The sequence below is a fragment of the Halichoerus grypus genome, chromosome 8 (assembly GCF_964656455.1).
Source record: "Halichoerus grypus chromosome 8, mHalGry1.hap1.1, whole genome shotgun sequence".
Taxonomy (NCBI): Eukaryota; Metazoa; Chordata; class Mammalia; order Carnivora; family Phocidae; genus Halichoerus; species Halichoerus grypus.
The window spans coordinates 71,467,317-71,481,871 of NC_135719.1; the positions used below are offsets into that span (position 1 = coordinate 71,467,317).

The 14,555-nt window shown below is 42.5% G+C and overlaps 1 protein-coding gene and 1 pseudogene across 1 annotated transcript in view; one reads left to right on the plus strand and one right to left on the minus strand.

Annotated features, from left to right (window-relative positions):
• Window positions 1–14,555, plus strand: part of GPR176 (G protein-coupled receptor 176) — a 115,264-nt gene that overhangs the window by 19,990 nt on the left and 80,719 nt on the right. The window lies entirely within an intron of this gene.
• On the minus strand, window positions 5,431–7,121 carry LOC118547311 (protein farnesyltransferase/geranylgeranyltransferase type-1 subunit alpha-like; annotated as a pseudogene).

Sequence of the window (14,555 nt, forward strand, 5' to 3'; positions counted from 1 at the left end):
GGCTAGTTGGCTTTGGGGAGAATTGTGATTGCTTTAGCACGCAAATCTCTTGTTAGAATATGAACAACAAGGGAGCAGGTGGGCAGCTGTAAAAGTACATTCCAAACCAATTTGGTGTGCTTATTAGGCCTTCTTATTGTTAATATCAGACATCTTTAATTTTGACTATGGGATCATCATGTACTATCTCAAGTTATAGAATGCAAAATGTAGTTTAAATCTCTGCTGCCCCTTTTTAATCTTGACATGAGTCTTGTGTTGTCGGGGAGTTAGGGACAGAGGTTGAGCTGAACTCACAGATTACCCTGTTGACCTCATCGTGTTAACATCAGTATATTGACTCATATTGAATTTAGCGTCTATTAAAACTCCCAAGCTTTTATTTCATGTACTGCTGTTATGATTCTTTTTCATCATCCTTGTTTGATTCAATTTAGGAGTACAGATTAGTACTTTAATTTTATCATTTTAATTCATCTAAATTTAACTAAAATGTTTTAGTTCTTTGTATCAATCTGTTAATTTTTTTGGGGGGGAAGGATCCTGATTATGCCATGTAACATTACTGCTTTCTGTGATATTAACTATGTATCTTTTGTATTTCCATCTAAATTCTCAAAAAGAGTATTGAGTAGTACAGGAAGAGAAGAAGGTTGGAGATCTTGTTACTAGTGATCTGGTAATTGAGGTTAATTTACTAGTCAAAACCCTTTTGGAATAATTGTTAAATTATTAACTAGAACTCTCACCCAGGTCATTGTTTCTTTATCTTGTTTCCGAAAACATTTGGAGACATCTTATCGGATATTTTACTGAAAGTCAGATATACTATGTCTACTACATCTCCTAGGCTTACTGATATAAGAAAATAAGGAGAATCTGACATGATTTATTCTTAGTTCATCTGTGCTGGCTCCTAGTGATTACCTCTGGCCTTCCTGTCATAATTAATTCTAGTGTCAGGTTGACCAATATGAATTTTGCTGTATTTTTCTTCTTCCTCTTTTCTGTGTCTCTAGTTCTGGTTCCTTTCCTATTCTACATAATTCCTTAAAGTTCTCCAGAGTTGGTCCAGAATAGTGCTTCTCACACTTCAGTGTATAAGTGAATCTGATGGGGTTCTTATTACAATGCAGGTTCTGATTCAGGAGGTCAGGGATGGGGCCTAAGATTCTGCATTTCTTTTTTCTTTTTTTTAAGATTTTATTTATTTGTGAGAGAGAGCGCACAAGCAGGGGTAGCGGCAGGCAGAGGGAGAAGCAGGCTCCTTGCTGAGAACGGAGCCCGATGTGGGACTTGATCCCAGGACCCTGGGATGACCTGAGCCGAAGGCAGCCACTTAACTGACTAAGCCACCCAGGCATCCCAGGTTCTGCATTTTTTTTTTTTTAAGATTTTATTTATTTATTTGACAGAGAGAGACACAGCGAGAGAGGGAACACAAGCACGGGGAGTGGGAGAGGGAGAAGCAGGCTTCCCGCTGAGCAGGGAGCCCCATGCGGGGCTCGATCCCAGGACCCTGGGATCGTGACCTGAGCCGAAGGCAGACGCTTAATGACTGAGCCACGCAGGTGCCCCCCAGGTTCTGCATTTTTAACAAACTACTAGATGCTATTGGTCCTCAGGCTGTTCACTTTGACTAGAAGACTTGGTGTTCTAGATAAGAGTTCTAGATTTTAGTGCTCCTCTAGAGCAGGAAGGAGGTCTCTGGTGGAGGTCTCATCAGCATCTGTATCCTCTAAGTTACCTTCCTCATTCCTTTATCTTCAGTGTCTCTTGCTCCCAATGGCTCCTTGGCCGCCTCCTTTTGCATTTCTTGCCCTGTATTGCCTTTCTTCCTCCTTCGGTTCACAGGCTTCTTGGGAGAATAGTCTTAAATTTCATTCTTCCATTCTATCCTCCGCTGATTACTCCTCAATCAACAACTCTGATCATGTCACTCTCCTCTTTCTATCCCTTTCCTAGCTCCCCTTTCCTTCTGGCTCCTTCCAGTGACATTCTGCAACCTGGCTCCTGTTTCCCTCTCCAGCTCACTCATCTTACACTCCAGGAATTCCAACCTACGTGTGGTTCCCAGGGTGCATTCTGTTTCCAGTCTCCTTGCCTTAGCTTTTATTATTCCTTTGTCCATAAAAACTCTTCCCTGCCTTATTAACCTGGCTAATTTCTCTCAATTCCTTTCACACTCAGAAACTTAGTATCTCAGGGGCGCCTGGGTGGCTCAGTCGTTGGGCGTCCGCCTTCGGCTCAGGTCATGATCCCAGGGTCCTGGGATCGAGCCCCGCATCGGGCTTCTTGCTCAGAGGGAAGCCTGCTTCTCCCTCTCCCACTCCCCCTGCTTGTGTTCCCTCTCTCGCTGTGTCTCTGTCAAATAAATAAATAAAATCTTAAAAAAAAAGAAACTTAATATCTCTATATTTATTACTTGTATGATTCAAGAATAATTGAAATGAGGGGTACTGGTGCTTTCCCTCTAAGCTGCAGCTGTAACTGTAGAATTACTGGAAGGAGATGTCATTTTGACATGATGATGGTCAGTTGCACTGAAGGATTTTAAGGATACAAAGTCACTTGGTAAAATCTTATTTCTTTATTTTTATTTTTAAAAAGATTTTGTTTATTGATTTGACAGCACAAGCGGGGGAGCGACAGGCAGAGGCAGAGGGAGAGGGAGAGGGAGAAGCAGGCTCCCCACTGAGCAAGGAGCCCGATGTGGGACTTGATTCCAGGGACCCCAGGATCATGACCCGAGCTGAAGGCAGTCGCTTGACCAACTGAGCCACCCAGACACCTATTTACTTATTTTTAAGTAGGCTCCTCACCCAGCATGGAGCCCAGCGTGGGGTGCTAACCCACAACACTGAGATAAGACTGAGCTGAGATCAAGAGTCGGAAGCTTAACTGACTGAGCCACCCATAAATCTTATTATTTTTTTTTTTTGAAATTAGCAAAGAAGGCTTTATTTACACTGGACATTATCATCCTAATTAAAAAGGGTAAAGCAATACATCCATAATGATAGATAATTGTCCTTGAGAGCACTATTAATGAGATTTGATAATCAAATGCTTGTGTGGGGATAAATCTTATTTTTAAAAAAGGGAAAACTTAATCATCACTCTGTAAATGAAGAGGGAACAATATTTTTAATTAGTTTATCATTGTGTGAATTAGTCTAGCTGACCTATACAATATTCATTGACAAAGTTTCATGGGAATGAAGCAGTAAAATAAAGATGATAAGTTTTATCTGATGAGAATATTTCACTAATGTGATCTGCAGAGACGGTGTGAATGGTAAGGTTTTCAGATGACAATTCAGAACTTTGACATCTTGCATTGTCCTGACCTTGGAGCAGAGTGACAAGAGAGGGTTACATGTTGGCTTAGAGAGTGGCCTTCTGCAAATCACTATAAACTAATTGGGGTTACTTCACAGTAACAGGGAATAGAGATGGAGAGCTGCCTGACAAGATGCAAATACTGAGGATTTGATGGATTATTAGCTGGTGAGTCAAACTAGACGCTCAGGACTTGAAATAAGTCCGAAATTTTTAATAAAATTTTAAAATATTTCCCATAGCTGTGGTCATGATCTCTCAGGCAACAAATGCAATTTGCCACCAGATGTGTCGTTGCTATGACACTTGCAGATACGAGAAGGGATGGTGAAAGGTGGAGATTGAAGTGCTAATAGATTTGAAACCTTATTTGCAAAATGATCTTAATGTGTGTGTTTCAGAGATAAGCCTTAATCCTTTGTACATAATAGGTATTCTGTAAATGTGTGTAGAGCAAATATATGTGAAATATTTAAAATTAAATGAAGCAAATAACCTTTGCTTTTCTTAAGGAATTGTTCTTTATGGTGTGGTTTTATGCCTGCTGGATCACTGTGTCCTAGATTTCTGTGACTATAGAGAAAGGCATGCAAAAGAGAATAAGAATTGTCAGCTTCATTAAGGATATAGCATGTGCTGGTATAATTTCCTTTTCCCCAGGGATGTGGAACTGTTGATGAATTCCTTTCTAGCTGAAATGCCTGAGTGGGAGCTCTGGTCTCCATTCTTGTCACTGATTTCCTGGCCAGCCTGTTTCTGGGTAATGACTCTCTCAGTTTATGTTGCCTTTCAGCATAATACATTTGTTCAAACCAAACTGTGTGTCTGGTGGGTTATACCACAAAACCAAGAACCCACAGCCAGAGCTAGAGGCAATATTTTCAATTATGAAAGCTCATAGTCATAATAGTCTATTTTGTGAAATAGTACTTGGCTATGCCAAACCTGTTTCTCTTTTGAGAATAATGTTCCTGGGATAAAAATAGGACTTCCGGTAAGATCAGTATTGGGTAGTGGGCCACAGGGCTCTAGAGTCAGAGAGTTGTGAGTTTAAGTCCTAGTTCAGCCACTTGCTAGCATTTTGTCCTTGGGCCCGCTTTTATTATTATTTTTTTTCAAAGATTTTATTGTTTGTTTATTTATTTATTTGCCAGAGAGAGAGAGAGGGAACACAAGCAGAGGGAGCCGCAGAGGGAGAAGCAGGCTTCCCGCCGAGCAGGGAGCCTGATGCAGGACTCCATCCCAGGACCCTGGGATCATGACCTGAGCCAAAGGCAGAAGCTTAATTGACTGGACCATCCGGGGTGTCCCTCAAAGATTTTATTTATTTATTTGACAGAAAGAGAGAGAGAAAGAGCATGAGCAAGGGGGAAAAGGCAGAGGGAGAGGGAGAAGCAGAACCCTCACTGAGCAGGGAACCTGAGGTGAGGCTTGATCCAGGAACCGTGTGATCATGACCTGAGCTGAAGGCAGACACTTAACCACCCAGGCGCCCCCAGCTTTTATTATTTTTAATTTTTTTAATTAATTATTTTTAAAATATTTTTTCCTCACTGTAAAATAGTAAAGAATTTTTTTGAAAGCATAGAAAGTTAAGAATGAATATTCATATAACATGAGCATTTTCTTATATAATTAAATATTCTTCGAAAGCATCATTTCATATATTTATATAGTATTTGATTATTCAGTCATTTAATCATTCTTAACATTTTTAGACATTATGGTGTTTTTTTTTGGGATACATCTATAATTTTATTACAAAACCATTCTTTTGGCATTAGTTGGTTACAGTAATTGCAGGATACTGTGAGTGTGGCCGAGCAGCCCTAATGTAACACTGCATTCCCTGCTTCCTGGACCCAAATTTAAGTTACCTTATACCCATTACGCACAAGTAACCAGCGTTCATTAATGTTGCAAATTCTGACGCATATTCCCTTTAGGGAGGAGCTGATGCTAAGGGATTAGAGTAAATGTTGATAAGGCTACAAAAGTTCCTTCATGGGACTTGTTGTTTCTTCGCCCTCCCCCCAAATTACTTTGCTTTAAAAGAATCAAATAACTAGTCTGAATAGCAGCGCACCCAAGAAGCATCACACTTAGTTCTTGTTAAAAAGCAGTACCTGTGCAATGCACGTTTTACACCACAGGCAAAGGGAATGACCGCTTTAGTTTTAAACTCCCGCATTAGAGTCTCTTAAAAAAAATAAAAGCATTCCATCGAGTTCTTCCAGATGGTGTTATTGCTGTACATGTGTTGGTGGGTCACTCTCTGTGCTGTGTTTGCTTTGAAGGGATCTTCCAATATATCTCCAATATTCCTTTCTTATAGTGTCCTTTTCTTTAGCTAGAATTTCACACAACTCTAATGCTTTATTAAAAATGTCCTTGTTGTCACATTGGTTTTCTAGCATGTCTTCATAGATATCCACGAGAAAGGCAATTAGGTAGGGGGAACTGTGACTCGGTTGTAAATCAAGTAACTGATTTAACGGATTTGGATATTCGGAAAGACCACGATCCTGTAAAATCCCTTTCAAATAGTGCACTTTCTTTTTTTTTTTTTTTTTTTTAAAGATTTTATTTATTTGACAGAGAGAGACAAAGTGAGAGAGGGAACACAAGCAGGGGGAGTGGGAGAGGGAGAAGCAGGCTTTCTGCTGAGCAGGGAGCCCGATGCGGGGCTCGATCCCAGGACCCTGGGACCATGACCTGAGCCGGAGGCAGACGCTTAACGACTGAGCCACCCAGGCGCCCCTCAAATAGTGCACTTTCATTATGTGGTACTAGTTTGATCATTTCTAGAGTGTACTGGACTTCTCTCTCCAGTATAGCACGATCATTGTAGCCAGTGGTGTTAGAAATTACGAAGTACCTTTGGTTCCAGACAGAGTTATTTCTCACATCCTCTTTAAGAAGTTGGTCTACAGGGCGCCTGGGTGGCTCAGTTGGTTAAGCGACTGCCTTCGGCTCAGGTCATGATCCTGGAGTCCCGGGATCGAGTCCCACATCGGGCTCCCTGCTCAGCAGGGAGTCTGCTTCTCCCTCTCCCGCTCCCCCATCTTGTGCTCTCTCTCTCACTCTCTCTCTCAAATAAATAAAGAAAATCTTTAAAAAAAAAAAAAAAAAAGAAGTTGGTCTACATACTGCAGCTCATTATCCCAAAGTTTAAATTCCTGATGTTGCCAGGCATGATAATTCTTTGCATCCTGATTAAGAATATCAGCAATAAACTCAAGCTCCTGAGATGGATCTTTTAGCCATTCCACTAATAACTCGCCTATGATGCCAAAGTTGATAGTTTTGGGGCTGTTCCTTAATTATTGCAGTGATGTAGTTCATTTCCTCATGTAGATCCTTTTTAAGTGACTTTAAGAGAACTCTCTGAAAATGCCACACTGTATAATTGGCTGCATTTAACTCAATAGCATCTCTGGTTAGTTTAAAAGCTCGTTCACTTCTTTCATCACGTTGCAGGACAGCCCGGAAATAATCATAAACTTCTCTATAAATTTTTCACTATAAATTATCTGGACCACTGGATTGGGGCCATCATTCTGCGGCACTGGGTCTACATCAGCCCATTCTGCTCTGTCCCTGTACAGAACATAGGTGGGCGAGTCCAGGCTCAGGAACCCATCGTCCATAGGGGACGCCACCCCTTCTCCGGGCTCAGCTGCCATAGCTTCTTCCTGCTGCTGCTGGGGCGGTGGAGGCTCCGGCTGCCCGGACTCGCTGCCCTGCGCAGCCTCCCCGACCCCCTCAGTGGCCGCCATCTCGCCTCAGCCCGCAACCCATTATGGGGTTTCTTGGTTAAACCATGATAAATAGTGCTGTGATAGATACCTTTTAATTAAAAAAAAAAAAAATCTTTGTCCAGTTTTCTTTTTCCATGAGGTAGTTTCTTAGGAAGGGTGTTCTAGAGTTTTGTTTGTACATTTTTATTTATTATTCATTCATTAATTTATATTTTAAAAGATTTAGAGAGCAAGTGCTAGTGGGGGCGGGGCAAAGGGAGAGGGAGAGAATCTCAAGCAGACTCCCTAATGAGCGCTGACCGCTGAGCCAGATGCAGGCCGATCCCATGACCCTGAGAGCCTGACCTGAGCTAAAACCAAGAGTCAGACACTAAACTGACTGAGCCACCCAGGTGTCCCTGTTTGTACATTTTTTAAAAAGATTTTATTTATATTTTTATTTATTTTTTTAAAAGATTTTATCTATATATTTGTCAGAGAGAGAGAGAACAAACAGAGGGAGAAGCAGGCTCTCCAATGTGGGGCTAATCCCAGGATCCTGGGATCATGACCTGAGCCAAAGGCAGACACCTAACGGACTGAGCCACCCAGGCATCTCAATAGATTTTATTTATTTATGAGAGGGAGGGCACATGCGTGCCTGCGACCACCCCCTAAAAGGGGGGGGCAGTAGGAGAAGCAGACTCCTCGCTGAGCAGGGAGCCCAATGTGGGACTCCATCCCAGGATCCCGGGATCATGACCTGAGCCGAAGTTAGACGCTTAACCGACTGAGCCACCCAGGCACTCGTGTTTGTACATTTTTAATAGTAGCTTTTGAAACTCTTGATAACCAAAAGCAGAGTAAAGGGTAAGTAATTTAACTGAGCTTCAGTTTTCTTATTTATCTATATCCTAATGGTGGGAGGATATGGGCTAATATATGCAAAACACATAGCAGAATGCCTGGCACATATTCTTAATGTTTTTAGTCTTTGCTTTAACATATCTGTTGTCCACACCGTATCATTAAGTGCTCAACCACCTTCACTATCTGTTTAAAAAAAAAAGGAAAATAAACGTTTATTGAGTTGTGTTTATTGTGAGACAAAATTTGTATGTGTGAATATCTAGCGTAATGCTTTTTTTTTTTTTGAAAACTGCCTTAAAAAAAATCTATGTATGAAAGTGAAAGGTAGAGGGAAAAGACAGTGTTGTGTTAGTAAAAAGTATTTCTTTGAATTAAATAACAATGGACAGGAAATTACTGTTCATTGAAAGTTAGGCCCAACTGGCCCATTGTATCTCTATTGGTTTTAATGTAGTGTCAAAGCTTGTAATTGACAACTCTGTGAATTTAATGTGTGTTTCAGTTACATGAGGGTTGGCTGATGAGACAAGCAAGAGAGACAGAGAGGGATCAATATTCTTGATACCCCAAATTGTCTGTGTAATGAATATAATTTGAGGGCTGTGAGCCACCTCAAAAGAAGGCATAAAATGGTAATTTTAATAAATGAATCAGGGAACAATGAAATCTCATGTCTGATGTTCTCCACTTCCACACAAGTTACTGCACAGAGCATGGCTGCATTAGTTTCTTAGGGCTGCGGTCACGGATTACCACAAACTGAGTGGTTTAAAATAAGAGAAATTCGTTCTCTCACAGTTCAGGATGCCAGACGTCTAAAATCAAGGTGTCGACAGCGTTGGCTCCTTCTGGAGGCCCTGAGGGGGACCTGGTCCATGCCTCTCTTCTACCTCGTGATGGCTCCCACATCCTTGGGGTTTCTTGGTTTGTAGCAGCATCGCTCTGGTTTCTGCCTCTGTCTTCCTAGGGCCTTCTTCCCTGTGTCTCTTCTGTCTGTGTGTCTGCTCCTGAAAAGAACACTGGTCATTGGATTTGAGACCCCACTCTAATCCAGTATGGCCTCATTGTTCACAAGTTTAAATAGAAACTCACCATCTCCCCTTCCTCCCCATACCCTGCTAGCTTCTCTAACCGTAACTTTATCAAATTGTTTTACTTAGCTAACTGGTTTCCCCTTGCTTATTGGATTTGTTTTAACTTTTCTTCTTGGCTCTACCCTACCTACCCAAGATGATATTTTACTGTAAGAAATTGGATTCTTTGACCTTCTCATAACCTTAATTCCCGTCTCTACACTGTTACTCCTACATGGAAGGCCTTCTCTCTCTTCATCTAAGTAAATCTCTTTAGCTTGCTCGCTCTCTTTTTTTAAGATCCAGAGGGAGGAGAGGGGTAGAGGGAGAGAGAATCTTAATTAGGCTCCACACCCAGCACGGAGGCCGATGCTGGTCTCAGTCTCACAACCCTGAGATCATGACCTGAGCCAAAATCAAGAGTTGGACACTTAACTGACTGAGCCACCCGGGTACCCCAGTAAATCTCATTTCTAAGGGCAGGGAGTGTGCTTTATACTTTATTTTTTCCTGTGGCATTAGCCCATTGGTAGCACATAATATGTGCTCAATAGACATTCTGATTAACTTTCTGATAAAGTTGAAGGGTATAGATAAGACTCTGGTGTGGAAAGAAAACCAAATAATGGTTTTATGTGCTTGAATCCCAAAATTCAAGCTGCTTGAGAATCAGTCTCTCTTGATAGCTTAAATGGTTTAGGTTGACTCTTGTTTTCTCTTTTTTTTTTTTTTTAAACATCTACCTAATACTGTATTTTAGTCTCATTCTGGTGCTATAGCCTTTTTTGGCTCAAAAATAGCATAAGGAGATGCTCCTGGCATATCAGTTAGTAGTGTCAATACCAAGTTCAGTGTTCGTTTGTTTTTTTAATTTTAATTTTAATTTTTTTATTTTATTTTATTTTATTTTTTTTTTAAAGATTTTTTATTTATTTGAGAGAGAGAGAATGAGAGAGAGCAAGCACATGAGAGGGGGGAGGGTCAGAGGGAGAAGCAGACTCCCTGCCGAGCAGGGAGCCCGATACGGGACTCGATCCCGGGACTCCAGGATCATGACCTGAGCCGAAGGCAGTCGCTTAACCAACTGAGCCACCCAGGCGCCCTTAATTTTAATTTTTTTAAAGATTTTATTTATTTATTTGACAGAGAGAGACACAGCGAGAGAGGGAACACAAGCAGGGGGAGTGGGAGAGGGAGAAGCAGGCTTCCCTCTGAGCGAGAAGCCCGATGCGGGGCTCGATCCCAGGACCCTGGGATCATGACCTGAGCCGAAGGCAGACACTTAACGACCGAGCCACCCAGGCGCCCCTAATTTTTTTTTTTTTTAAGATTTTATTTATTTATTTGTCAGAGAGAGAGCGTGCACAAGCAGGGGGAGCAGCGGGTAGAGCAGGCAAGGGAGAAGCAGGCTCCTGGCTGAGCAAGGAGCCCGATGCGGGGCTCCATGCCCAACCGACTGAGCCACCCAGACGTCTGCGAGTTCAGGGTTTGGAAGATAAATTTTTATTAGTGGTGCAATTTCTGAACACATAAATAGAACCAGCTTTGTACTTTCGTTTTTTCATTATTATCATCATTGTTACATAGCTGGGGAAGATTTAAAGGGTTTTCTTTTTTTTTTTTTTTAAAGATTTTATTTTATTTTATTTTTTAAAGATTTTATTTATTTATTCATTTGAGAGAGAGAGAGAGAGAGAAACAGCATGAGAGGGGATAGGGTCAGAGGGAGAAGCAGGCTCCCTGCCGAGCCGGGAGCCCGATGTGGGACTCGATCCCAAGACTCCGGGATCATGACCTGAGCCGAAGGCAGTCACTTAACCAACTGAGCCACCCAGGCGCCCCAAAGATTTTATTTTTTGACAGAGGGAGACACAGTAAGAGAAGGAACACAAGCAGGGGGAGTGGGAGAGGGTGAAGCAGGCTTCCCGCTGAGCAGGGAGCCCAATGTGGGGCTCGATCCCTGGACCCTGGGATCATGACCTGAGCCGAAGGCAGACGCTTAACGACTGAGCCACCCAGGCGCCCCGATTTAAAGGGTTTTCTCATCTAGTCTTCTTCCTCTTCAAACAGGGGAAGGCCTATGGCAACACCGACTGCTTCCTCTCCCTTGGGTTCTTATTCCAGTAAACTCCACAGCTGTAAACCTGAAGGGACATATATGCCAAATGTAGTCTGGGGTCCCTGAGGAGGTTGGTCAAGCCCATCCATGGCCTGGTCGACCTCCATTCCAATTCAGGTTTCTTACCATTAACAAGCCCAGAGCCATTAAGTGGGTCATGAGCAGATTTATGTTTCTGGTTTTTCACGAACAAAAGGGTGAGGGTCAGTAGATTTTCTTTTGTCTGGGTTACATTGAATACTCGGGTATGTGTGGTATTCATGGCTAGAATAATGAGTCGATATTTGCTAAGCAAATTGACCAATGCCTGGCACATAGTAAATGCTATGAATATGTTTGAAAAGAAAATAAAAACTGTAAATTGCAGTCGCAGAGTGTATCATTCCATAATGCTGCACTCCAAAGAGTTCTCTTCTTAGCATTTCTACAGGCTCTCAACGGGCTGGGATTCCTCTCCCCAGCCTTCCATTCACTCCTGTTGTCAGATTTTTGTCTTAGGTCAGTTCACTTTCATTAACTGTAACTTTCTGCAAATGGGGACTGTGGTCACAGAGCAGTCCCTTCGGTTTCAGTGCAATTTCTCCGTAGAGACCCGCAAAAACCCCGTATCAGAGACTTATGTGAGTTGATATTCTTACAAAATAAGTTGACAAATACTGCTCTGTTTTCTAGCTTGGAGCCCCCCAAAACAGCTTAATTCTTTTTTGCCTCTATATTCACAGAAAAGAGACCTTGTAAGTTTTTTTTTTTTTTTTTTTTTAAGATTTAAAAAATTTATTCACTTGAGAGAAAGTGAGAGCACGAGAAGGGGGAAGTTCAGAGGGAGAGGGAGAAACCGACACCCCGCTGAGTGGGGAGCCCGATGCGGGGCTCGATCCCAGGACCCCGGATCATGACCTGAGCTGAAGGCAGATGCTTAACCGACTGAGCCACCCAAGCTCCAAGACCTTTTAAGTCTTAAGGGCAGTGGTATGCTGGTAAGTGTTTAACAACTGGCTTTTTCTGGGAAAAAAGCCGTGTTGTGTTTGCCAGTTTTCGTGGTATAGATACTCCCACCCTGGCCAAGCTACCAGTGAAGTGGAGTTGGGAAGGGATGTGTATGTTAGCTCTCCTGAGGTGGGAGCTGGGAGCAGGCTCCTGCATGCCACTGTAAATGAAGGATTAAGGGGATGTGCCTTAGGCCCCACCCATGGAAAGTCTGTGCAGATGCTGAGTAGCTCTTTTTAATATTATTTGTTCACCTGCCATGGACAAGCACTGCTGTATGTACTGGGGATGTAGGAGTGAATCATATGAAGTCTCTGCCTTCATGGAGCCAACATCTATTCAAAGCTATTCAGAAGTTTCCAATTTCAACTTCTTGGGACCTTAGCATTCTCATGTCAAGGTCCCATACCACTTTAATTTTTAAATGAGGAAAATAGCCTGGGCTCATTGCAGCTTTCCTGGGTGTGAAGCAGGATTGTGGGGGAGGTGGAATTGCTCTCTGGATTGTCTCCATCTTGGAGGTGCAGAGACTCTAAACCTTGCAATGCCCAGAACATTGGCAGTGTGCCATGAGGGGTGGAGATTAAAGACCAGAGAAGGGGAGCCTGGGTGCTCAGTCGCTAAGCATTTGCCTTCGGCTCAGGTCATGATCCGAGGGTCTTGGGATCGGGTCCCACGTTGGGCTCCCTGCTCCGCTGGAAGCCTGCTTCTCCCTCTTCCACTCCCCCTGCTTGTGTTCCCTCTCTCGCTGTCTCTCTGTCAAATAAAAATAAATAATAATAAAATCTTTAAAAAATATAAAGAGCAGAGAAGATAACGGTCTTGTTCATAGTTCTACTTACTAGTTCCCTAACTAATCCAGAGGAGGTGACTATTGATTACTGTTAATTGCCTCATTAATAGTTAGTTACTTGGAAGCTTACAGCGTGGACAAGCTTCTGGCAACAGAAGGCATGTCAAAGAATTTCAAAAGCCTATATCCTCAAGAAGGATAAGGGATTGGAGAACCTACTGATGGCAGTGCTCAGAGAGAAGGATGACCCACAGCCTTGTTTGGAAGAGGGTTTAGGATTCTTGGTGAAGAACCTCAAATCTCTGCTATGGAAAATCACTGGGCCAGGCTTACTAACAGGTGGTGTGATTTGAAGGGGTGAGATTTTCCTTTAGGAAGGTATGTCCTCAGGAAATTCAAAAGCTTTAGATAAGCAAAAGCAGAAAAGAGAATTTTTAAAAATTTTGAAATTAAGTGTTTGATGCTGCCTAAGTCCTGCTCAGGGTTGCAGGGCTCTGCAGAACCTCTGCCCATGCTGTTTCTCACCCATTGAGTGAATGATTGATTCTCACGCAGTATCCAGCACTGCTGCTGCTTGCTCAGCATCATGATCTCAGCAGAGGTAGATTGTGGACCATTCACTTCTCTGTTTGTCTGGAATATGCATTGCCCCACTCGGGCCCAGGCCATCTGGATCTTCCTTAGAAGCAAACGCCTACACATTTCTCATACTGGTTTGGAATTTAATTCTTGACTGTGCTATCTTCAGCCAAATGAAGAAAACCCTGGCCCTTTTCTAGTACGGGGACCCCTTGCAGCTGCTTTGGAATGACCAGGGTGTTTCCAAGTATGGGTTTTGGTTTACCTATATCACAGTCATCTTGTGGTGGTTCTTGAAAATACTCATTCCTATGATGTGCCCCAAACCTACTAAACCAGAGTCTCTGGAGTGGGATCTAGGAATGTGTATTTTTTACAAGCTTCTCGGGTGATTTACAGGCACACTAAAGTTGGAGAACGACCGGTTTAGACTCAGTCTAAGTTCCCCTGGGATCCGACCTGCTTCTCCTTGGAACAGATGCAGCCTGCCTGACCCTGCAGGTAAGCCTGGGAAAGGTCTGGAGCCTTATTTTTCCATTTAAATTAGGATACCCACACAATCTGGTAGGCCAGTAAGGACAAAGCCCCTTCCCAAGGGTCACCGTTACATGACACACTGCTGCTCAGACCCAGGTCAGTTAGCCATTAAAGCTGAAGGTGAAGGTAATAATTTTGTTTTCAGCAGCTAAAGTTTAACTCTATGATTATGATTATGTGATGAAACCCAGACATTTGCATGGTAGTTGACAAAAAGGAGGTCAATATGAGTAAACACTTACTACGCGCTTGACTCCTGCTGTCACTCTTAATGTTTACGTGCCATGGGTGGCTTCTCTCAACTTGGTCACATTTTTTGTTTCAAGTTTTTATCTAAATTCCAGTTAGTTAACATACCTTATAATATTAATTTCCGGTGTGCAATATAATGATTCAACACTTCCATACATCAACCAGTGCTCATCATGACAAGTGCACTCCTTAATCCCCATCATCTATTTCACCCATCCCCCTACCTACCTCCCCTCTGGTAATTACCAGTTTGTTCTTGATAA